The sequence below is a fragment of the Balearica regulorum genome, chromosome 1 (genome assembly GCF_011004875.1).
Source record: "Balearica regulorum gibbericeps isolate bBalReg1 chromosome 1, bBalReg1.pri, whole genome shotgun sequence".
Taxonomy (NCBI): Eukaryota; Metazoa; Chordata; class Aves; order Gruiformes; family Gruidae; genus Balearica; species Balearica regulorum.
In genome coordinates, this window is record NC_046184.1 from 118,789,334 (window position 1) to 118,810,112 (window position 20,779).

The window sequence follows — 20,779 nt, forward strand, 5'->3', positions numbered from 1 at the left end:
GGCTGTGTGCTGCATCATCCTTCTGAAATAACTATTGCTAATCCATATAATCTACATTGTAAAAATTCACATATTTTTAGTTTTCCATGTGGCACTCTTTGAAGTCACTGACATAAAATTATGATGAGACTGTGGTGTTTTAGAAGCTAAGGATGTGTCTTTCCACTGTGTCTTTATTCATGGAAGTTCTGTACTGAAGGATGACTTCAGCAAAATACAATTGAGCACTGCTAGATTTGTTTCTGGCCCTGTAGCTTAGACAGTTTTGATTATCCATTTGGAAAAGGTACTACAAGAAATGCAGGGAACGGACTGGTCATATAGGTTGAGTATAAGTTTTTAAATCAACATAGCTTGTGAGCAAGCCACAGCCTGAACGCATTGATGCAATGTGTGAATTACTTCAAAGGGTATACAATGTGTAGAAAATAATTATATGCTTGTGGAAAACCACAGAAGAAAAAGACAGTATTTAGAACTTGACTACTTTGTTTAAAAATATTTAAACATTTTGCCTTAAGAACCCTGCTCACCAGTTTGTCTTGTGATCTTCCTCTGGATGACTCTACTTTTTTCTGGTTTTAACACCTTAATACAGCCATATCTTTTTTCAACAGACTAATGGTTAAAAGGGAGTATTTAATTTCCTTTTACCAAGCTAGCAACTTGACTTAAAAAAATATATATATACTATTATCTAGCATTAAACTCTGCCAAAATAAAATGGCAAAAAGTGATACAGTTCAAAGTATACACATACAGCTAAAAAATAAAAGATGGTGAGGGTTAAATCCTGTCTCCATTGAAGCCAGGGGAGTTTTGTCACTGTCTTCCTTAGTGCCTGCATTTCATCCTAGCTACTCCTAACACTTTTCATATTTGATAGGGAACAATTTAAAGTGATAAATAGCAGCGAAAATGTATGTGTGTGAGAGGGGGAAGATTTAAAAACAGCCTGAGTGTTGAAAGTAAACTTCTTCTGGCAGTTTTGAAATCTTTAGCCTACCAGGCTAAATCTGAGTTTAAGCAGGGTATATGTTTCTGCTTATGCTAGCTATCTGAAAGCTCTAGGCTAGTCAGACTGGCTCCCTCTGAAGACAGGGGAGTCCCTCTGGAGTCATCTTCTAAGATGTTAAGTTCAGGCTGCTCAGATTTAAAAGAATAATGAGGGCCACCAACCCATGTAACCAACCTTCACTCAGAAAATTAAGTTATTTCTATTTATGTGCCTATATATTGGTTTAAGAACTAGCTTCAGGTAGAAAAAAATGCCTCACACTACTCTGAAGAAAAATTTACACCCTAAAATATTAACTTTTTCCTCATTTCCTTTTGGTAGAAGCTTTACTGTGAAGTCCCAATCCTGGAGTCACATCTGCAATGGCTGTATCTCTGTCCATGTAGAACTGGCTGAAAAATTTCATCTTTGAGACTCAATATGCGCTGATGCTGATCACTGCCGCAAGGTGCACTGAGAACAGTTAAATCCAACCTTCTGGCTCCGTAAACCCCGCAGGACAGGGTGGATCAATCTCACCGGGAGGGAAAGTGTTTCCCCTGCCACCCTGCATTGCTTTCCACCACATCCTATGCTTTCCTGCGACCCTGTGGTTTGAACTATGTCCTGGGGAGGGTAAGATAATGTGTTTAAATGCCCTTATTGTAAAGAAGGGTGAGCAGTCCAGGCCTGCCAGGAGAATATTTTTCCCCACCCTTACATGATATGAGAGGAGGAGCTGTTTAAAGTTAGACAACTTCTCCCAGAAGAAACATTTTTGCTTTAGACCAACCTGGGTGTGGGGTCCACCACCACCGCTTCCCTGCTTTCCCGCAACGGGACCGCTACGTGCCCAGCTCCACTTCTTCACATCAGCTCTTTGCGCCCAAGAAGGCAACCCTTGGAGTCAAGCATCTGGTCAGAGGCAGCCTTCGGATGGTTCCCCTGGGCTGTGGCCACACAACGGGTGCCGTGCCGGTGCTGAGCTCCGCTGTGGGTGCGTGGAGGGGATGCTCTACCCAGCCAGCTCCCCTGCTCCTTACCAAGGGCAGGTGCAGGCTTGGCAGCCTCTCTGAGGACCTCTGATTTTGGTCATTTTGTGGTTGCATCCCAAAAGTATGAAGATTAGCCATTGTGCAAGAAAGCAGACTGGAAATATTACTGTAAATTGTATGTGACTGTCTTTTCTTGTGAAATGTCACTATACTTAAATTAAGAATTGTGAAGTTATTTTACATCTTCTTTTATTTCTTTGGGAGGTTTCCAAGGTAATTCTTCCACATTACTTCAATTTTATTCTCTGCAGAAAGCAGAACTCCTCAAAGCAGGGAAGTATAACATTTTGTATTGCTTTCCTGACAATGTGTTTGGTGATATATAGCTAAAAAATGGCAATATTCATATACTCAGTCCCTTCTAAATGATTTATCTTCTTTTGCTTCTTTAAAAAAAAAAAATCTAAAAATATTTCTTGGAAGAGTTTTGTTTTCAAATGTAAATATACAGGTTGGCTATAGAAATATTTTAATGCTTCAGAGTAATGCAGCCAACAGTTTATTTGAAAATGGAATGCTGATTTGCTACCTGAAAATGAAAATCATAAAAAAAAGGATATTGGCATAAATTAAAGGTATGTAATTAGACTCCTTCCTTTCTTTTAAGCATCTCTCCTTACAAAAAAGTTTCTCATGTGAGTGAAATATTCCAGGAAACTCCCTTACAACTTTTCTCTGGAGGAGGGGGGAAGATGATGTGCAATAGGTTATATCTACATGTGTGAAGCTGGTCTTTGTCTCCCACAGCCAAGCCAATTTTTAGCCAAAATTATTTGCCTGTCACAGAGGAAATAATAATCTTAAGTTATAGCCACATGCAGAGCAAGACAGATAGAAGAGATGCTACCCCCTGTCAAGCTTGTCGGATTTCTGGCTCTAGAAAGACTTTTCCTGCGCATGCCATGCCAAAACCAGTAATATTAACAGTGCTGCTATTACAGCCAGCACTTCCAAAACTGCCTTCTCATTAAAGTCTATCTCATTCAAAACAATATAAATATTCTATATCTAAACCACATGAAAGTATGTAATAGTGGGGCTAGGCGTCATCTGAACCTCACCCAGCAGAAAGGCAGCCTGGTTTGCTCATCAAGATCTCCAGCACTATCTAGTAAAGCATCTGAAATCACAAGCCCACTGCCCAGTTTCCTGGAAAAAATGCTGTCAGCCACATGCTCTTTTCCACACAACCCCACCCATAACATCATAGCCCTCATTTTTATTGTATTTTTTAGGACACACTCTCAGGCAGGCCCAGGTGATGCTGTGGGAAGTCCTGTATTATCAGATCCCAGGGTTCAAATTAACCTGTCTTGGAGAACCTCTAGTTAAGGCATGCATTTACAAGATCATAAGAATTTGCACATCTTAAAGACAAAAAGCATTATTTTGGAGCTGTTGTTTCATTTTTTCAGTGCAAGATTTCCCTCTGATGAAGAGCGCGGCATTTGCAAGGGCAACGTGTGCCAGGCCAGATCCTATGGCTCTGACTCAAGCAAACGCCCCACAGATTTTAAGAGGGGCTTTTGACTGCATGAGAAGACAGTTTCCTTTCAAAAACTTTCTCAAGGATAATCTCTAATTTTATTTGTCTTAAGTGATGGCAGAAAGCTAAGATTTCTAACTTCAGGCATCTGAGATGACCTTGTATTGCTTACCTCAAGAACTTTACCTGATGTTTAACTTAGGCATCCGCCTTGCAGCTCTTTGCCTGTGTTACCTGATTAATTTATCCTCGGAACAGATGCATGAAGTAGGAAAATACTGCTGCCTCCTTTGCTGCTGGCTAGATGCTATCTCCTCAATGCACAGCAAGAGACTGAAGCAGAGGGAGACCTTGTGCCATGCTTGGGATCCAGCAGGCAACTGGTAGAGCTGCCAAATCTGCCTGAAGATCAACAAAGAGAGGCCACCTGGGTCGTTACCTCCACCTGGTGTTGGCTATAAGGATAAACCAAGGATAAGGCTGTTTTTTTTCTTCCCATCATCCTGAAGTGAGAAGGGTGCAGGGTCTGCACCGATGGCAGCTCATGGCTCTGGGAAAGGCTCGGGGAGATCAGGGAGCAGCAGGGGTGAGGACGGCAAGGGGCAGTGCTGGTGTCCTCTCCAACAACGTCAGATGCTTCCTCTGACAGCTGCTTCAAGATTTACCAATGGGAAATCAGACAAAAGTGGCTTTTATATAATCAAGGCTTCAGAGAGGGAAAAGTACTTGGGCAGGACCAGTTTTGCCATGGGTAGAAATCACAGCAACTCTGCAGACACCAGTGAAAGCAAAACATTAATTTATTTATACTGAGGACCTAGCCTCCCACGACCAATATCATAAAAAATACTGACATTGTGCAAAAGGGTCCCAGGTTTTCAGAAATGCTGCAGACTCTGGTTACCACTGAATGGTTGCCATGTTTTACCCCAGCACTGCCTCTGTTTCAGTGATGAGTGAAGTGACTCCTATAAAAATAGTTTGAAAAGCACTTGGGGATTCCTTCATGATAAAAGCTGCAGTTATTCACCATATGGTGCAAATAGCCGGGAATGCTGTGCCTCCTTGTCAGCAAAAGCTAAAATCTGTGAGAGACACAGGGATCCTAGCTAGGAATGATACCATCGACTTGGATAACAGGGTTGTATGTTTGAACCCATTTTAAAATAACCTCATTCTGGAGCAGGGAAAGAATAAAGATTAGCATGTATTTAATTTTTAGTCAGAGCCAAGCAAACACAAAGCATGAAAGCAAAATATTTCACCAAACTCCAAAAGAGACAAGATTAAATATAATTCTGAAATTATGTGTAATCCTGCAAGTGTTGGTGAAAGGAAAATTAACATAAAAAACTGAGTTACAAAACTTTAAAAAGTCACAGTTCCATGAGGCCATGAATGACTTTTGCCCTCCTACCCCCCACAGAAACCATTAAAAAAAATGTAGAATTTGTAAATCCAAATTGCTAATCCCTGTATTTCTGCTACCTTTAACTGAGTACTAAAACTACCTAAGATAGCAGCTCGAAACATATTTGGTAGAACTTTTTTCCCATCTGATCCATTGTTATAAAGTTGGCATGTGATTTTTCTTTTAAAAGTTTAATGAGACTTTTCAAGCCTGCGAATGCAACTTTCCGCTACAGAATCGAGAAGCAGCAATGTATGCAAATCCTTTAGCGAGATTATCTTTACCTTACTTTAGCTGCCCAAAGCTTGACATCTAGGCTGAAAGAGTTGCCTAGGCTCCTTTGAAATCTATTTTAAAATGTGATTAAATACTCTCTGGATATGCCTCTATTTCCATTAGCTCTGAAGACAGGTTTAGCTTTCAGACAAAGTTAGGTGAGATGAATCTTGACCCTAGTGACATAAAGTAATGGAGAAATGGCATCTAAGTCAGAGGAGGGTTTCATAGGCCTTACCTGCAGGACATCAGGGAGGCAGAAATAACGGGAGATGGTCAGGGAGGCAGAAATAATGGGGGATGGTAAGGCAGAAAACGCTTCCTACAAAATGGGTGGCAGTGGGCAGCCAGTGCCAGGCACACCAGCTCCCTGCTCTGAAGGAACTCAAAGAGCCCTGAGGTCTCACTGACATAAGTGAGAACTGGACTTGGCACCCTCTGCACGAGCTGATACTAATGGAAACTCTGAACGAAGTACATGGCAGCTGCTTTACGTAGTTTCCCAAGTAAAGATGTATCTGGGGGCATGAGAGAGCTGAGGAAACTGTAAATAGGAATTGGGTCATCCACATTACCATTTTAAATCCAGCTCGGCTTGGGAACAACCAGAAGTCGTCACCAGCAGATAGGTGGTTATTTAGCAGTGGTTTTAATCCAGGTTCCAAAAAACAAGATGTTGACCACACCCCAGGTTACACCCACACATGGCTATTAACTTGGTAGATTCCTCTGGAAAGGAGAAGGCTTCCTAGAGGGATTGGGACCAAACTATTCTCTCACCTCGCAAGTGGACGTTCGAAGCCACACCTGAAGGCACTGACATGGCGGGAAGGATGCTCACCCGGCTTCCTCCTGCTCCGTACCATTCTCCTGGGCAAAAAGGGGTCACCAGCCATCAGGTCCCACAGTCCCATCCCCGTGCGCAATCCTCATGCTAATGCAGATGTGATGCCCGAGTAGAAACTTCACAGAATAACACAGCATCTTGCAGGGGCCACAGATAACCTTGAGGCTCACTAACAGCATTTTTCCAAGGACACCACTTGACAATACGGCCAGGGGCCTTTTGCGTTACAGTCTCAGAACAAGTGAGATTTCCTTGGCCAGGGGAGAGTTATAGAGCAGGTTTCTGATACGTCACTGAGCACCAACTCTTCTGTATTCCTTTTTCATATTCCATTTTTCTACTCCTGAAATCACTTAACTTCTCTCACCTCTCTTAACACAAGTTGAAAAATGAACACTTCTATACTGCAAGAGTCAGTAAATGTAAGCCAGCTAAAAATGTTTTATAGAAGTATCTCAAAAAAATACAGATACCAAACTCCATACCAAAACCAACAGGAGCAGCACTAAGAATGGTTCTGTGGAGAAGCAGCACCAGGACACACATTAATCCTGTATCCACCCCAGCCACCATGCTCAGTCGCAAGCACAGAGGCCCATCATAGCAGCTACAACAGCTGATTATGGTATTAATTACCATCACTGCCATTTGTCAGCCACTGCACCACATGGATCACTGGTTGGTCCAGACAGAATACAAGTGTACCAGAAGCTCAGGACGCTCTGCAGAATAACTTTAAGAAAGTTATCAAAGAGGAACAGTTGTCTTAAGATGCAGGTTTGTATTTCACCATAAATTAGAAACTGATAAAAGAGTAGGAGACCGGTTTTCAGCATGGAAGAAGATTAATGTAGTGTGTCTCAAAAGCGGTATTCAGTATATTTAATCGCATGATAGTTATTCAATGGCACTTTTTTTTTTCCTACCTACATTACTTTTTCATATGCATTTTCATATCGATTTGTCATAGCACAGTGCTTTCTACTTGGCTTGGTGAAACATTCTGTATTTCTTTCAGCTTGTCTTGAATAACCTAAAAAATATAGGAACATGCATATCATCCCCAATCTGATTGGGGCCTCACTTCCTGTTTTCCAGCTCATTACTAAAGTATTAAACAGCGCCAGATTTAGGATGCAATTTGAGACACCCTGCTGCTGATCTTGGGTGCCAGGCTAAAAACTGAATGTTTACTATTATTTTCTCATTTTCTCTTTCCCATCCATTTTTAATGGGTGACTGAATGTCACTTTTTCCCTTCACAAGAAAGCTGCTTGAGTCTTTTAAAAAAAATTAACCTGTTCTTCCAAATCTGCTTTTTTGTGCGTTCTAAAAATTGTGGTACAACAAAAACTTCCAATTTTCCTTTGGAAAATAACATCCCACTTCATCTCTTTCATATCATTGATGTAGGAGGTGTAGTTATAACTTTGCCATTGTTTATTATTGCAACTAGTTAGGTGTTATTTTTGCCCTGCAGTAAGGCTCAGAGGTGCTTCCCAGCACCGCTCTCATGTTTGTTTTTAAAAGTAAGTACAAAGACTGTCACTCCCAAGTTCTCTGCTTCCCTTAGGTCCCTACATTTCTGTTGTGAGCAGCTCAGGCACTTCATTCTTCTGGCCTTTCACAACTACTGGATTAATACCATCAGGTCTGGGTAACTTGTTGCTATTTAATTTATCAGTTTGTTCCAGCACCTCGTCTGTTGATCCTGGCAATGGAAGCAAAATGCTTTAAGGGTGCCTCTAGAGCAGATATCTAAAGTAAGTCACACACACATCCCTAAAAAATTCCCCACTCCAGCAGCCAGAATTACAGATTACAGCCCGGTTCGTGGACACAAGCCACACCAAACCAAACGGGGGATTCAAGTAACTCAGGTCTTTCTGCTGCTGAGCGGATGGTACCACGTCAAACCTCTTTATAATTAGCACAATCTATAACAGATTTGGGTTGGTTTTTTTCCCCAAATGGTAAGCATTCATGTGCTTTACTCAGCTAAGGTGGCTGCTGGTCTGCTCTCAGGGATTGGTGTGTTTGGGAGGGGGGGAGAGTGTGTGTGTGTTTGGGGGGGGGGTGTGTGTGTACATGCACACGTATTGCAGCAGCTGCCCTGCGGACAACGCGCTACAGCTGAAAGACAAACCTGACCCACGCTGCAGATGAGCATTTGGTGATGTGATAAACATCAGTATATGCGTATCATCCCAAAAGTGCCTACCTCAGATAACATGCACGTAAAGTTTAACCACAAAGCAATTACTTGGCAAGCTCCTGCTGCCCGAGCAGACCAGCTGGCCATGCATACCATCTCCTTGCCCAAAAAACAAGGCAGCAACAGCAAACCGAGGAACCGGCCGTGCTTGGGAACCTCTCTGTTTACACGAAGACCAAGAGCAGCTCAGAGACAGACAAACTGGGGGGGGGGGGGGGGGGTGGTGGTGTCTGACCTGCTGGCAGCCCCCTTGCCCTTCTCCCCCCGCCCCAGCGTTCTTAGGGCTGCAACGGGATCCATGTGTGATGGCCAGCCGGCCCACACGTGCACCGCGCTTCCCGCGTTCCCGGCCCTGCCAGGGTTGGGGTTTTAAAGGAATGACAGCATTATATTTATATATCTGCCGCCAGAGGCCTGCAAAGGCTTTGCTAATTCTGGACACCTGCAGGGTCCGTGCAGCGGGCGGCCAGCCGGCACCAGGACAAGCGGCGGCTCTGGGGAGGAAAAGGGTCAGGGGGAGGGAAGAGCAGCGCCAGCTCCTGGGACGCCAGCGCCAGGAGCAGGGCGAGCTGATCTCTTCATCTGCTTTGTAGCACAAGCTGATGCTTTTCAATACCAGACCCAAACATCGTTAAATCAGGGGTTCGTTTGAGTGTGCCATGGGTGCATGCACAGCTCCCGTTGCGGGGGGCTGCGGGTGACCCCGGCGGAGGGGCAGAGCCCAGGCACAACCCGGTGACCAGCTCCCAGGCTGCACTAAAACTCTGGTTTTTGGCTGGCTTCCACCTTGAGCGCATTAAACCAAACAAAGGTGGAGGAGGATCTAATCTGTGCTGAAGCAAACAAACAAAAACGATTTCTCCAAAGCCCGCCTGATGGATTTAATATGACTGGGTTTTGGAGGCTATCTATCATTTTCATTTGGCATTAATATAAATCAAGTAATCCCTTGATCCCAAGGAGGCACTGAGGAGACTCAGTCAAGCCTCCAGAAGGGATGTGCTCCTTAACTTGGAAAGTTGGCAGATGATTTAATTTTGTTAGCAAATTTGACAGTGCCATAGGAATTTTCCAAAATCAAAGAGCCCTTTCATAGGCTTCTCTACCCAATACTCACTCCAGTGTCTAAGAATAACATTCAGCCCTCATTAATTAATGATATCAGTCCGAATAATGTCAGATTGCCTCAGAGACCTTGCCGGGACAGATGAATCACACCCCGCTGGCTCCAAGGCTCTCGTTCTGACAAACTGCAGTGTGCGATGACGGGCTGCTTCGCCTGGAAAGCTCTCGCCCACGGAGCCCCGTCAGCTCTCAGCCCAGCCCCGTCTGAGGCGTGCGCTCAGCACTGAGGGTAGACTGCGAGGTTAATGGGTGTCTGAGATAACACACGGCTCCTCGAGGCCCCGCAGGGCAGGGGCAGGCAGCCACGGACCCCTTCCTCCCCTTTCCCGGGGTAGGAGGGGATGCTGAATCCGAACAGCGTGGCTGCCGAGCAGGGCGAGCTGGCGAGTCGGCAGCACCGTGCCAGGGAGCCTCTGCTGCGGGCAGCACCAAAGCTGGCTCATCCTCGACCGGCTTGGTTATCTCCATCAGGCACCCAGAGCTACATCCTGGCTGCATCAAGAAGGAAAACAGTACATTTTTTTCACCCTGGTTAGGTGGTGCTGCACATCCCCACGTGCTTTGTGCGACAGATGCAAGAATGAACTGCAGAGGTCCACTAACTTTTGAGATTCACAGCAGAGTCAAGATCGTATCCAACAGTGAAATGCCACAAAGAAATCTGCATCTGTGAGTCTTGCTTTTACCAAAACTACAAACTGAGATTTCTCGCAAGATCTACTCAGCTGATACTATTCCAACATGGGAAAAGACACACCAGCTGTCTGTATAAATGCACATTTTTACTGAAGCCATAATTATGTATGAAAACATCCAGACTGCTTCCAAAGTGCACCATACTAATATTGATATAAAATTGCCTTGTTTCTATTTGCAACATAATCACAAATCCACTCTTCGAGTTTCCACGTATCCACCTTCTGCTTTCTGCGATAGCTGAAAGCACTGACTCCTTATCAGTCACGAATATGAGGTTTAGTAACATTTGCATATCACCATCTTTTTACGTAAATGTTGCATTCCTGAGGCCTCATGAAAAATTTACAGGCAAGAACAACAACCACATTGTTTAACACATTCAAATAAATGTTTATTCACAGATGCTCTCCCTTTCCCCTTGTGATGACCGTGGCCGGTCGGGCATGCACATCGTCTCCTATCACCGCACCCCATTTTCCCATCGGACACCCTGATCCTGCCACGCGTGGGCAAGATCAGCACAGGGCTGAGCCGAGCTCAACATAAACACGAGCTCAGCAGAAATACACATGTGGCGTTGGTTGTGGGATCCCGGTCACAGAGGCAAAGTGTCAGAGAGACAAAGCTGGGACTTGTCTTTTTGTGCAGTGTTTGTTTATATGCCGCACACATTATGCCCAGTAACATGAACCCATCAGTTTCAAGTTACAAATATACCATAAATGCCATAAGTAATTTATTTTTCTGCTCCGCCTGGGAAAGTAAATTTGGGATTTTTTAAAAATCTTGTTTGATACTGATGTATTCTGATTGCCACTGCAAATATATATGGTTTTATTATGCATAAGCACCGTTTTGATGCAATGGCCGAAGCTCTCAAAGGGTTTGATGCTGGGGGGGGGGGGGGGCCCTTGAGAAAAGCCCATTGGACTTTTCAGTTCGGTAGGACTGGTTTGAGAACAACTTTAACGTGCTGTTTACTCTAAGGCATCTTGGTTCTAAAAGCAATCGACATTTGTGTTTGGAAGAGGCATTGCCAAATAAGTCTGTAAAAAGCATTAAATCTAGGATTTGTTATTTTACTAAAGCATTCTGAAAAATTACACTAGTGATTGCATTTGAAAAATCTGGTAACGTTAATTTCACCACTGAAATATGATTTCTTTTAAAAGCCTTTTCCTTCGTGGTGCCTGCCATAGGATCCATCCCAACATCTGGATAACAGAATCCAGGCTGACAGACTAATGCACATGTGGAGGAGTGTGTCTGCTACTTTGCTGCTTCTCAGGACAGACACATTGTCTCCCTCTCTTTCTCCCTGTCCCCTCCTTTTCTTTTCTTTTTTGTTGTTTTTTTTTTCTTTCTTTTTTCTTCCTTTAATAAGACTGCACATGTCTTCCAGCTCTCTGCTGCGAATGTGACCAGTATGCAATATTGCCTTGCACCGACACAGAACGTCTGGCTTAGGTGATACCAAGCGGTTACTGCCCTGGCTTTGAATGCTTGCTAGGTTATTAACCGGCACATCTGGCTCGCTCCCTAGGAGGGTGAGTTCTGCAGCGCCCCAGGAATTTCTTTCATACACCACTTTTATTAGCTTTTCAAAAGAATACGGATTACCACTGGAAAGGAAGACTTAGGTCATTTGCAAGCATATTGGTCCCCAACCTGTTTACCATGTTTAAAAACAACAATAACCGAAACTCATTATTTGGTTTTCAGAATTACTCTTTCCTCGTATTATCACAGTCCTATTGTTCTTGTATTTGAAAGGCTTGCTTAACTGAAAAAATCACTTGTGATTTGTGACACATAGAATTAAAAAAACATTTCAGAAAGCCACAAAGATAACTTAGTTTAGTAACAAAGCTCCCAAAACATTAATTTCTAATCCTACTTTTCCTGCAGACCTCACTCCATCATCACAGGCAGAAAGAGAAAAGTGTTTCAGGCTTAATCAAAAGAAAGAAGCGCATGTGTAGCTCCAAAGAGCAAATTTATCTCCTTTGCCCACACATGGAAGTTACAGAGGACGTGAAGTTAGAATGCAAGAGTTATATTACTATAATTTCCCATCTGGACATCCCTATTTCAGTAATGTCAGAGAGGCCTTTTCTGGTTTTGTTTATGTCACTTCCGAAGCAGTTTAAGACAACTGGGAAAAAGTACTTTTGTTTTCTTACTGAAAAAAGATCCACGCGGGGGAGTTACAGAGGTAGCTCTCCAGGGCTTTCCTTCTACCTGCCTAGCAAAGTTCAATGCTCCTGGCAAAGCTCTCCTGACGCAAACCTGGCAAAAACCTGCCTGCCCACCAAGCCTACCTGCCTACTGACCCACCTGGAACTCCACCTTCCCAGGAGGAACCTTCCTCTTAGTCCATCACCTGCAACTGCTGAGCATACTTCAAGGGCAGATAATATTCTCCATGCAGAGCTAAGCAAGTACAGAAAAAAACCATCCCAGTTTGCTGGACTTGCTAATCAATCTCTTTTGAAGCTGTGTGAGGCCAGATTTTCGGAAGCTGTTGGCTCTCACCAGCTTCCATTGTTCCAAGTGGGAGTTGTTTGGCACTCACAGCTTTTGAAGGGACAGTGTTTCACGTAGGTGTCTAAATGGGAGCTCTGCTCTCCACTAACCTTTTGCAATTGCTTTTGGCTAGACTGACCATCCAGAAATATCACATTGCAAAGAGGAACATGTAAGCACTCACAGAAAGCGTATTTTAAAACTACTCATAAATAGCCCATACTCCTCCAGCCAGGAAAAAGAAACAACATTCTGTGATTTCCCCAACCAAGGGAGACAGCCAAGCAAAAAGTTCACAAACTTCAGTAAATCGATACAATGAAAAGAAAAACAAAACAAAATTTCCTAATTATGTAAATGTAAACAGTGAATGTTTTCAAGAATGTCACAATCTTACTTGGAGATTTCTGCCAAACAGAACAAGAAGTTAAGTCCATCAGATAAAATCCTGATTTCTTTAGATCAATATCAAAACAAAAGGAATGTCTAGTCAAAACTCTAAGCCATGAATTCTAGTATCAAATAAATTGCAGCCAACAGAACATAAAGATCTTCTCACCTCCTCAAGTCTGAATCTCCTGAAAAGCCCACCTTGGCAGCATGAGATTTGGCATTATTCAGTCAGCTCCAGTCTTAAAAATAACCGCGACTCATTTGGTCCACTAAAGTTTTTGGAAATCCTTATAGGGCTTTTTGTTGCCCTTGCCTACAAATTGCATTGTCTTCTTAAGGCTTCCTGTCCTGCAAACAGAGGTACTAGCACAGAGATTCAACTGAGATTGTTTTCCCCCTCTTCTGCTGCTTTTATTTAACACACACACACATACAAAAAAAAAAAAAAAAAAAAGAGAGAACTGGTAGAAGTTCCTTACAGGAGTTGGAAGAGGACATCTGCAGGCAATTTAACATGAGGGTTTGTTTCTGTGTCAGCTGGCAACCCCTGGATAACTCTGTCATGTAACTTATATGCTAAAACATGATGTAGGACAACCAGTGAGATGGGTAAATATGGCAGCGCATCAGTTTTATTTGATTAAGATTTATACTTTTTCAAAGGGAGCAGCCCTGCCATAAGCTATGAAAACAAATACAACCCTGCAGCCGAGAGGACGTCCCACCCTGCTGCACCCCAAGAGCACTGATCTTCATCAAACCCACCTTCCGCTGCAGCCCAGGGCAGTCTCTCCCTTCCTTCCAATGCAATTCAAAGAACAACAGAAAACAGGTTTTTTTCAGATGAGGAGGAAAATATCTCCACTCCTTCCGTGGGGAGCCATCCCTCACAACAGCCCCCTTCTGATTCCGTAAGGGTCCAGCTTTATCTTCCTTTGCAGGCGAATGCAGCAGAACGTGGAAGGGATCATCCAAGCACGAGGCCAAGCCTGCAATTTGTGCCTCAGTTCACTGCGTCCTGCCGATTTTGGAAGGCTGTTCGGGAACATAGACTGGTATCTGAAGAGAACTCTGGAGATAACCCAGCTCACAAAGTTCCCCCACTCCATGTGTTTAACTTCCTCCCAATTAGAGGAATCTGGTCAAGTGAGGAATGCTCATCCATTCTGGTTCCATTTCTGTTCTTGCATGAGATCTTATGTATTTTGACGTTTATAGCCCCGCGTTTGAACTGAGGCACTGATTAGATTCAATTGTTAAAATTACGTTCCTCCCTCTTCCTCTTTGTGTGCACGCTTCAGTTTGAATTATTAGCAATTTAAAAATCAATCTTGCAGTTAAATGTTTAATGATATAATTGCTTCTGTTCCCTAAATTTGTTTAGTTTGTGCTTTATTAGCATGTAATAACTGAAAGTATATTTTCCTCTGTTCGAGTTAATCACGTCTCTGCAATGGCTCACATGCCGTTAGCTGACTGGCTGCAGTTCTGGGACAACTTGGAGAGAATTGGAAAGATTTTCTGAAACTGTAACTAAGGAGTAGGTGGCTTCCCTTAGTTTCTCTAACTGAATGAATTTGAATTCTCAGTTGGCCTCCACTTCAAGTTGCAAACGGTTTTTTTGTTCATTCTGAGCTCATTTTGAGGGCCTCTTAGTCTAAACATCAGGCAGGGAAGCTCTGCTGTCCCAGCCCCGGACACGTGTGCCCGCTGGGTCCACGCCAAGCAGCACGCTGTGCTCTGCAGCCCTTGTCCCCAGATCTTCTCCATGGAGAGGTCCTACAGGAGGGCCCCACGGGTCCCTGACTGCTCACCTATGCAGCTCCCTTTGCAAGAAAGCTCGGAGGCTGGGAGGAAGGCAGCTCAGCCTGTCTCCTACTGACAAGGCAGCGAGGACTGTGCCCCAAGTGTCTTCAGACATCACCTCTGGTCCTGCCGTGCAAATCTCCATCCCACCCTGACACCAGGAGATACTAATTCAGGTTTAGGACGTGGCAGCTCCTGCGCAGCATGCCATCTACTCCCTGCTTTCCAAAGGATTACTACACTTGCATAAAATGGCATCTTGATGTGATTATATTGCTTTTGGGTTTGGAGCTAACTTGCTGGGAAAACGCTTGGGTGTACCCCTAGCTCTGTGTTAAATGATGATATGCCATGTAAGATGGGATTCCGTCCATCTAATGAACAGACACCTACAAGTCCCCCTGTGCTTAATGTAACTACTCTGGAGTCTCTGTGCAAACAGTGGAAAGACAGAGGTGCTTCCCAAGGACAATTCACCCTTCCTAATATAGGTCTCTTCCCATTCTCTAAAGAGGGGACTCAGAAACTGCTTAAACTAAATACCAATCAAAAGCAGCTAAAGTTAGGTGTCTCATCCAGCACGTCCTCAGGCTCTCCCTGATCATTTACCATTTTAAAGTTATCCTGTCTTACTTTGTTTTCCCTGCCCGGAGGGCACGAAGTGAGCGTTACCGTTTGTAACGCCGTGCCCCGTGACAGTACAGAAAACGTAAGACACAGCAGTAAAAAGGGTTAGACGTTTGGGAACAAAGCTCCCTCTCCTATTCCCAGCTGTTCCCTTAGGGGCAGCAGCAACAATGTTTGGTGTGTGTTCGGATTTCTGCTGCAGAGAGATTACGGCTGATTTAAGCCAAGGTACGGCAATATGCTCCTACTGACACCTATGCAAGAAGCGCCGGCAGCGCTCAGCCTGCGGGCTGGCCATGCTGGACACGGGATTTCTCACGTTTCCAGGATTCCTCCCACGTTATTCACAACCCTGATATCTGCCAGGTTTCTGGGTCCCTGGAAAATTTCTATATATGACCAAGGCAGTATGGACAAATAATCATGTCAGCTCATCCTGGAAGGCTCGCAGCACACCACAGATTTATCTACCTACCTTCTTTTGAGCGCTACTTTGCTGAATTTGAAATAGCAGGTTACAGTGTCCCACCAAACTTTTGCTGCTCTGCAAGGAGGTAATAATAACTGCCAGCAAGTTTATCTTTGATCCAAGGTAATCACAGACAGTATGAAATATATAATGCACACAACAAACATTCTTTTCAGGCCTCAGTAGCAGAAGAAACGGATCCCTTTCATGTCACAAAAAAACCCAAAACCCAACACTGGAAGTAGCAGAAGCATCGGCCTAGGGATGTAGGGGATGTAATACAGTAAAACTCACCCACATCAGTTGAGTTTAACCATGTTGTAAATCTGGAGGGTAACATTTGGGTTTTGCAGGTTATTCGGCAGCACAAAGCTGTATTTCTGAGCAGGACCTGGTAGTGAAGGGAGCACACTGTAAAGCCTGTTAGGTACAGGGCTCACTGGCAAGACAGACATGAGAATTTAGGGAGACAGCAGTGGTCCTGTCACCCTTTCTGTTCTTCTAGGGCAAAAAGGACAGGATGCACATCTTCAATAAAACCCCAAAATCACACCAAGAATACGCTCATGATATAGAATCAGTTTCTCTTTCTAATGAAACATGCCTGGAAATACCCAAATACCGGCTACTGGCTTGAGCCAAAGAAGAAATATTTTTCACAGCAAGAATTGGAATTGGCTTGGGGAAGAACACTGAGAGTCTCAAAATGTCCTACAGAATAGCAAGCAAAGACTTAACGGCAAACGATAAAATAGTTAGTTGGTGGAAGGTATCTAATCAAATGCCCAAAACTGTTTATGAGGTAATGTCTGTATTAATAATCTAAAGAAAGGGATTAAACAACACATCAGCAAAAGATATTACACCCTAAAGTCAACTTTGGGACACCAACAGGACTGCTGAAATGGTCCAAAAGAATCTTAAGGAGATTAGAACATGGGTAGGAAATAATGAAGTAAGATTTCAGATTTAAGGAGTGTGGTTGCAAGTACCAGTATGCAATATGACATCCAAATGAAGGGGGGAGGGGAAGAGCGAGAGAGGAGGGAGAGTGAGAGAGAGATTAATTTTTGAGCATCATGTGCAGGGGAAGCATATCACCGAGCCCAAGGGAAGCATCTCGCCATGTCTGTGGACTGCAGGAGCAACAACCCTTGGAGTATGAGTTCCAGCTCTAGGAGGTGTTACCAGAAGGATAACAACGTGGTGATTCGTGACCAAGCAATGAGTATGGCTGAAAGCAGGGCTGGATGCAGCTGCGGCGGTGAGGGGGGAAGGCTGCCTGGCCCCCGTCACCTGAAACAGACTGTGACCAGAACTAATGCGGACAGGCTGTGGGATGCTTGGCAACCTCCCCTGAGCTCTCCCTATAAATCTTCCTCTTTAAGAAGGTGAGGAGGAGCAAAAGCAGTGTGAAATTAAGGAGTTTGGATCTGTACGGAGCAGATATACAAAGGCTAGTCAAAGAGCGGAGCAGGGTGGCTGAATAGGAGGAAATGCTTCACAATAATGAGCCATGGGGAATAATCTCTCAAGAAAGGTTAAAGATGACCCATTGCTTGGGATATCTGTGGCTAGATCAAGGCAAAATGCAAATCCAATATACATTAAACAGTAATCTCTGACTCAATGGGAGATAATCTCTGCACATCTTTAGCACATGCACTGCATATTTGTGCAAGGATAGTCCTGGGCAGGTGGTTTCTGTAACCACTTGTCAAGGAAGGAGGAGACTGTCGTTGCAGCCTTTCAGAGTCCCAAGGCTGCCCAAGCACCATGCTGGTGGAGATCCCCAAGGCAGACTTTCTTGCATCCCTTTCTTTCAGTGCTCTCACTGCGGCCACACGCAAAAGGCATGGCCTTGCAGGCATGAAACACAGCGTGGACGCTTGGGCTGGTGGAGTTGCTGGCCCCATCTGCTGGGATGGCCAAGACCTAAGAAGGAGGAGACACCTACTTTGTCAGTAGGCTTGAGAGAGATTTACAGGCAGCAAAACAAGCCCGCAATTTGGGAGCCCTCCATCCCACTCCAGGCTCCAGAGGGGAGGAGGAGGAAGGGGAGGAATCTTTTTTCCCAGTTTCCCCAAAGCCTTTTTGTCCTTGTCCCAGCCTGTCTTGTCTGTCCTTCCCAACTTCTTCTCATAACTTGTCCTCACCCTCAGCTTGCCACCCTGGCTCTAGTTTCCATGACCATCCATTTTATGATTTCTACCCATCAGCAGTAGAAATGTCCAGACTTTTAACCATCTGGCAGGCTGCAGAAATAAGATTTGAACACATCTGACTCCACATAACAAAGGGTTAGTGTAAAGCATATATATCAAGCAGAGCATTGAAAATGCATTTGGTACTCTTTAGTTTGCTCTTTCCTGCTTATGAAAAAGATAATTTTTGTTTAAAAATGGCCTCACATAAGGAATTATCCATGCCATTAGTCCCCAGAACAATAGAGATTAAAGTCTCTAGACCATCCCCTATCAAAATAACATAGTTTTCTTTGAACATGTCATTAACACTGTTTTCCATCTGGCTGTTGGCAGCAATCTTGGATTTGCTCCGAATTGCTGAAAGTTCATCAATTATAGTACACAGAAGCCATTATCTCTCTTTTCCTTTAGCAAGGAGGTATTTGCTCAGGCAGAGAGAAGAGGTAGAGTTCAAGGAAAAAAAAAAAAAAGAAGAAAAAAAGAAGCATTTACTCATGTAAACTCTACAGCAATCATTTGGTTATGATCCAGAATTCTAAACTTCTGAGAAGTAAATCACTTTCTGCTTATAAGGAGATTCTACCATTAAAATACAGTAGTAATTGTGGCATTATTACAGGTAACTCATGTATGCTGACAGAGGATGGAAATAATGCACCAGATTTTAAGCCTGGCAGTTTGGGGTTTTGGTGAACGAGCACTGGTGCAGAGGACTGTCACTCACATTCACGATAAACTCAGCTCCTTTATTTTACGAGAACCCATAGTAAACCACGGCTATTGTTCAAACAAGATTTAGCAACTGTGATCCAGCTAGCATAATTAGTAAGAAGCATAGTGAAATTGAAACAGTGGTGTTATCCTGTCAGTACAAAAGCAGGGGCAGAGCTTTTAAAGTTTTGCCAGAATAACGAATGAAGTACACAGTGAGGGGTAAGCAAAGGGGATGGGACTTACAGCTACTCAGCAACAGCAGCTTTGGGGACTGCTGATACCGACGCTTTTTCACATCTGTCACTGAGGGACATTTGTAACCCACGAGACAAGAGCCTGCATGCAGCAGTTATCCCGGAGCAGCTGTCAGGCACTGAGTTTGCAGCCCAGATAACCCACAGTAGCTTGTTCGCCTCTGTGCGCTGGGGATGAAGGCACCGTCTCGCAGCTAGAGGCCATTGCAGGCAATACGTCCGTGGAGTCATCACCGATTCATACCTGTGGGAGGTTTGGCTCATTAGCAGGAGCAGTTATTCCATATTTTCTGGAGGGGACAGGAGTATGTTATCAAATTGACTCCAGTGGTGACACACTGTGATACAGTAGTATTACATACTCCATATGGATCGCCTACTCAACTAGGCTGCAATGTGTCTGCCATTAGCTTGTTTCACATGTGACTTTGGGCAAAGCTCTTTGTATCTTTGGCTCGGATTTGCATGCTCTCACTTTTAGCTGAGCTGCCCAAATATCTTTTTATAAGCAATGAAAGAAGTGCTTTAGCAATGCAAAGAATCCACAAAGACTAGGCTCCTAGCTTAGTCAAGACCCTAAAAAAACGTAGGAGGAAAAGCCTGGCTTTATCTTCCTTATCCTGGAGGATAATAGTAATTCTGTCCTTCTTCCCTTCTGTCCCCCTTGCCTATTCAGGCAGGGACTGCCTTGTGCATACAAAACTCCCGGCACAACGAAGTTTTGGATCCTATTTAGAGAATCTACAATTCCAGGAAAAATAACAGATTATATCAGACCCAGAATATGCTCCTTAATGAATAATACCAGTTAAAAAAATCCAATTTAACCATAATGCAATAGATTAGGTTCATCCAGCAGCATCTCTACACTGCCACAATTTGAAATCCAACATATTATTTGGCCAACAAAGGAGCTCTAGGATCAGGTTTTGTCATACTTCCAATGACAATATGGGGTGTTGTACATGGAAATGTGCGTGTGCCGCCTAATTCATAGCCCAGGCACATCAGTGCTAAATTCAGGAGTAATTTTCAGAAACAGCTACGGAGTAATTCTTTCATTTCTTCTGAGAAACCAGAAAGAAAACCTATTCTGGAAGAGTGAGGGAATACACAAACCCTGGTATAAATTTGAATACCTTGTACCCAAACCCTTTCAACTACCAAAAACTGCCCAAATGACTGTCCAAAAATAATTTCTTCATTCTAATTAGGGATATTGTTTAGAAAAAATAATTTTTCTTGCTTTAAACAAATTCAATACTTATTTTCTTTACAGTTTGCCACTAATCCAAACTAATGGTGCTATTTTAAGCCTTTAGCAGTAGCAAACCTTATTAAACTAGAGTGCTGATCCCACAAATCTTTGGGGGTACACTCAACTTTATCGATGTGAGTAGTCTTACTTCATTTCAGCCCTCTCACAGGCACTGAACTTGTGTGGAACTGCTCGAAGATTAGGGTCAAAATTCCCCATACTTTGCTGAACTTGATCTAAAAGTCCAAACATATACATCCTTTCTCTTGTCCACATCAAATGTTTCTTTCCTTTATGCTTGGGCAAAACACAAGGCTATGACTCAGGTGAAATTAGGCATTAGGGACCAACAGGAACACAGGTTCACCATATCAATTATGGATGCTTCATTCAAGCTGAAAAATGTAAAGCCTA

General features: G+C 43.7%; 1 protein-coding gene across 6 annotated transcripts in view; it reads right to left on the reverse strand.

The window, feature by feature from the left end:
• The window catches only part of ERG (ETS transcription factor ERG), a 152,296-nt gene that overhangs the window by 86,962 nt on the left and 44,555 nt on the right, over positions 1-20,779 (reverse strand). The window contains exon 2 of one of the 6 annotated variants that reach the window (XM_075772046.1): positions 7,003-7,105. The exons of the other annotated variants lie outside the window; for them this stretch is intronic. The gene's annotated coding sequence lies outside the window, so the exon portion shown is untranslated. The remainder of the gene's footprint in view (positions 1-7,002; positions 7,106-20,779) is intronic. 6 annotated transcript variants of the gene reach the window in all.